Consider the following 6,000-nt stretch of genomic DNA (forward strand, 5'->3'; position numbering starts at 1 on the left):
GTAAAACTGAATTTGCTTTTTGTTTGTTTATTGTATAGGCATAAAAATAGCCTAAATTAAATTTAGTCAGGTAAAAGAAAAAGTGGGGGCAGCAGAAATAAGTTGTAAGCACAACACTGACATATCGTCACCTTCCAAGTTGATATGATGTACGTATTAGCAAACATTTACACATTACACACAGAATAACATCACCATTAAGCTGGAGTCGTGTTTCTGGCCACCTGATGAATGTAAGTCCAATATTCACTCTCTTTTAGCTCTGTTTTGGTTTTGGCCAACTCCACTGTGTTCACCAGGTGGTTGCTAACTGTGTTGCTAATACTTGCAGGTGGCCAGCATGACTCCAAATGAATGATAATGTTAATGTGTAAATAAACAGTTGTTTACAAATTGTTTCCACTGCCCCCAAGTGGCCAAAAATGTCTAAATCCTTAAAGACATACATCACATACACAGACATACAAATATTTATTTAAACTATAAATGGAAAAACCTAAAAAATAACAAACTTCAGTGAGTTTTGTCCGCAGCAGGGTTATTTCTGTGTGACTTGGTGAAGGGGCTCTCCTTGGAAACTTCATTAAATTCATGTTTTTGCAAATCTGATTGTGATTCATATCAGACCAACACAAACATCTCTGTGGATACAAGCTGTATTAATAACATGATGGACAGACATTTATTAATATTTCAATGCACTTTGAGAGAGAATTTCAACATAAAGCTGGTGCTCTGACAAATTTCAAACAAAATATGAACCAGTCATGATGACATAGAATATTTTGAAAAAGAAAAGAATAATAATTAATTGGCTTGAGTTTTGCCTCACTGCTGTACCCTGACTCTTTGATGTGAAGCGTTGTTTTATAAAACACAGTCATGCAGAAGCGGAAGTCCCTGCACTTTGTTATGTGTGCATCTCTGTGGAGTGCAATCCGTGTACCGAGCCCTTGTAACTTTTTCATTTCTTTGTTTTCTTTTTCATGAAATGACCTTTCCTTACATGCAGAAAGAGCAGAGCAGAAAACAAGTTATACAGTAACAATGATTGGCATTCAAGCAACAGAGCAATCAGAGCCTGAAATTGCATTGAAATTACAGAAGCTGTGAAAGTTGATGACAAAATGGAAAAGGTGGGACGAGATGAATCTAAAAATGTAATGTCATTATTTTAGCACTTTCACGCAAATCACCCTTTTAAACAGTCAAACACAAATCTCCAAAAGAGACGAGCAGGGCTGCCGGAATAAATAATCTATAATCTATCTGAACATTTACATTTCCTCTGAGGAGAAAATTATACTCTTTACAACACAAAGCACAATACACAACTGTCATTCAGTAGATTTTCCTCATACCTACAACAGTTTGCTATATGGCTATTAAGAAGTCATTATAAGCTAATATTCAAACATAATCAATTAACTGAGAACAAACATAGGTAAATAACATAAAGTTAGAAAATGGTAAAAATGTGGAAAGAGATATGACAGAGCCTCACAGATGAACAAATGCTCATACAGACAAATGTAAGACAAAGACCAATCGATAAGTTATATATCTGACTATCTCATACAGAATAACAGAAAACTGAGAGATACATTAAAGACCATGCTGGACAAATGAGTGTAACACTGTTTGTTGTCTTAAACTGGTCGGAGAGGCTCCTTTCTGTCTACATCAAGGTGCCGTTTGACTAGACAGGAACAACATAGGAAATGTCTTCAATCACAATCACAGGGTAGGTGAGGAAAATTGGAAATGTTTGTTGAAAATTGGAAATGTTTGGGGAAAATTGGGAAGAGATAGATTATTAAATGTGTGCCAACTGCAGAGAAGAAAAAGTAGGAAAACTAAGGAGCTAAACAAATGAGCTAGGGAAAGATACATAGATTAAAAATAATCATGTAATATATAATATAATAATAATAATAATAATAATAATAATAAAATAATAATAATAATAAATAATTTATTATTATTATTATTATTATTATACATTTTATTTACAGCACTTTTAAAGGAACTCAAAGACACAAAAACAGAGCAACAGGGCACAGGATTAAAAGTTGGTGGATGAAAAGAGGAAAAACTCTTATATAAAGCATCAGTGACAGAGGTGAGAGTCAAAGTTAAATGTATGTATTTAATGTACATGGGGAGAGAGATCCCGAGGGTGGGGGCAGTTGTGGAGAAGGCTCTGTCACCCCGGATTCAGTGTTTGGTTCCTCTGGGTATGGATGGATGGTTTGGACCAGCTGAGTGGAGCTTTGGTACTGGGGTGGGTTGGTGGTAGAGATCAGAGAGGTTCTGGAGGACTTTGTAGATGATGAGGAGGATCTTGAATTCGATGTTGTGCCACAAAGTATTCAATAATCACTTTCTTAAATCAGCAGTGTGGATTTTATTGACTGAAGGTATTAAATGAAGAATGTTGTTGAAGATCCTTGAACAAATTGTATGCTGCCTCTTCAGAATTTAACTGGCGCTCAGAGCATAATGCAAACGCTTGAAATTGCATTTCTTAAAAGCCAGTGGGGAAGAATCTAATCTAATCTAAATCTAAGTACAAACATGACAGCCTTCAACACAAGAAAAATCGTTCATATTTCTGCTTTTATCTGAACTGCCAAATTCCAACAACCTGCTCAAATTGAGTCTCAGCAGCTTGTCTGTTAATGCTAAATATGCTGCTAATTTATGTGTGATGTTTTGACATTGCCTCAGATTGTTAGTTTTCAGGGTTTAAATCATTTTTGTCATTTTTACACAGGAATTTTAGTGTTAAACGTTTATGATTTCCTCCGTATAAGCTACTACAATATGTTTCAAAGGCGTAGGTTTGGTCTCAACATTGGTAGGGACACAACAACCCGCCACCCCTCCAAAACAGTGAGACTGGCTTTTTAATGCCATCAAACAAGTGGTTTATTAACATATAAGATCTGAATTTACATTCAGGAATGCCCATATGCAAATGTAATATAATGAATTTCCATATAGAAAATATATGTACGTTTGAAGTAAAATCATATATGTAGTTAAAATACAGCCTATATATGTAAAAATTGCAAATGCAATCTGTTTGAAATTGGAACAATATCATATATTGACATATATTTTGAGCTAATACAAACATATATTTAAGTATGTCTATTTATATTATAAACATATGTTACATCAATATGTATCCATCCCAAAGCCTGTCAATATATGTTCATATTATGTATGTAAATATAAAATATAGACATGTATGTTTAAATTGAATAAGAATTTATTAAGAAAATAATATAAAAATATATAGAATTTTAATAAGCATGTCGTTTTAAAGAAGTTGAATTTTACTATGAGTACTTCATATATGTTATAAAGTTATACCCCCATATATCCAGAGGATGTAAATACTGTATGTCATAGTAATATATCCTCTAATAGGTGACACATATAAAGTCACTCTTGATATAGGGACATATGACATGTATGTATGTATATATATGTCATAAACCATAGTATAGTAAGGCATAAAAACGTCATAGAATAATAAGGAATAAAATCCACAAAGAGAAGTCTCAGGTCAGGAGTTCGAACCAAGAACCTTTTCACTGTGAGGTGACAGTTCCAATCACTGCACCACTGTGCTACCCCATTAAAGTGTCATAAGTCATGAAAAAAAATCATAGTATAGAAAGTCATAAAAATGTCATAGTATAGTGAGGCATAAAAACGTCATAGTAGATTAAGGCATAAAAACATAAAAAAAAAACATCATAGTATACTAAGGCATAAAAAAGTCAAAAAACGTCAGAGTATAGTAAGGCATAACAAAGTCATAGGATAGTAGGGCATAAAATGCCATAAAAACATAATTTTATCATTATGAAAGTCTGGGATTACCAGGGTTTGAACACATCTCACTGTGATACATGATGCTAACCACTGCACCACCAAGCAAACCTATGAATAAGTAGTTGTATTGTAACCATATTACGTAACATATATTAAGGCATAAAATGTCATAAAACGTCATAATATAGTAAGGCAAAAAAAATCATAGTATAGTAAGGCATATAAATGCTCAAAAATTTCATGGTATAGTATGCCATGAAAATGTAAAAGAAAACGTCATAGTATGGTATGACATGAAATATCATAGTATAGCATGGCATAGAAATGTCAAAAAAAATCATAGTATAATATGGCATAAAAATATCAAAAAAATGTCATCGTATAGTATGGCATAAAAATGTCAAAAAGGTCATAGTATTGTATGGCATGAAAACATCAAAAAATGTCATGGTATAGTTATGCATACAAATGTCATAGTATGGTAAGGCATAAAAATGTAAATAAATATCATAGTATAGGAAAGCATAAAAATGTTAAAAAATTTCAGGGTATAGTATGGCATAAAAATGTTAAAAAAACATCATAATATAGTGAGGCATATAAATGCTCAAAAATTTCATGGTGTAGTATGGCATGAAAATGATAAAAAAAAAACGTCATAGTATAGTATGGCATAAAAATGTCAAAAAAACGTCATAGTATAGTATGGCATGAAAATGCTAAAAAATTTCATGGTATAGTATGGCATGAAAATGACATAAAACGTCATAGTATAGTATTGCACATAAATACTCAAAAATTTTTTAGTATAGTATGGCATAAAAATGTCAAAAAACGTGATAGTATAGTATAGAATAAAAATGTCAAAAAAAGTTATAGCATGGTAAGGTACACAAATGTCAAGAAACATCATGGCATAAAAATGTTTAAAAAAAAACGTCATAAAAAAAAATGTCAAAAAACGTCACAGTATAGTATGGCAAAAAATGTCATAAAATTTCATAGTATAGTATGGCATGAAAAATTTCAAAAAAACGTCATAGTATAGTATGGCATAAAAATGCTCAAAAATTTCATGGTATAGTATGGCATAAAAATTACACAAAACGTCATAGTATAGTATGGCATAAAAATGTTAAAACAAAACGTCATAGTATAGTATGGCATGAAAAATTTCAAAAAAATGTGATAATATAATAAGGCATATAAATGCTCAAAAATTTCATGGTATAGTATGGCAAGAAAATGATTAAAAGAAGGTCATAGTATAGTATGGCATAAAAATGTCAAAAAACGTGATAGTATAGTATAGAATAAAAATGTCAAAAAAAGTTATAGCATGGTAAGGTACACAAATGTCAAGAAACATCATGGCATAAAAATGTTTAAAAAAAAACGTCAAAAAAAAAATGTCAAAAAACGTCACAGTATAGTATGGCAAAAAATGTCATAAAATTTCATAGTATAGTATGGCATAAAAATGTTAAAAGACATTATAATATAATAAGGCCTATAAATGCTTAAAAATTTCATGGTATAGTATGGCATAAAAATGTTAAAACAAAACGTCATAGTATAGTATGGCATGAAAAATTTCAAAAAAATGTGATAATATAATAAGGCATATAAATGCTCAAAAATTTCATGGTATAGTATGGCAAGAAAATGATTAAAAGAAGGTCATAGTATAGTATGGCATAAAAATGTCAAAAAACGTCATAGTATAGTATGGCATAAAAATGTCAAAAAAACGTCATAGTATAGTATGGCATAAAAATGTTAAAAAAACATCATTAGTATAGTATGGCATAAAAATGTCAAAAAACGTCATAGTATAGTATGGCATAAAAATTTCAAAAAAACGTCATAGTATAGTATGGCATAAAAATGTCAAAAAAGGTCATAGTATAGTATAGAATGAAAATGTCAAAAAAAGTTGCATGGTAAGGTACACAAATGTCAAGAAACATCATGGCATAAAAATGTTTTTAAAAAATTTCATAGTATAGTATGGCATAAAAATGATAAAAAACATCATAATATAATAAGGCCTATAAATGCTCAAAAATTTCATGGTACAGTATGGCATAAAAATGTAAAAAAAAAACGTCATTATATAATAAGGCATAGAAATGTAAGAAAACGTCATGG

This window comes from Seriola dumerili, unplaced genomic scaffold, assembly GCF_002260705.1.
Source record: "Seriola dumerili isolate Sdu_G_001 unplaced genomic scaffold, Sdu_1.0 BDQW01000674.1, whole genome shotgun sequence".
Taxonomy (NCBI): domain Eukaryota; kingdom Metazoa; phylum Chordata; class Actinopteri; order Carangiformes; family Carangidae; genus Seriola; species Seriola dumerili.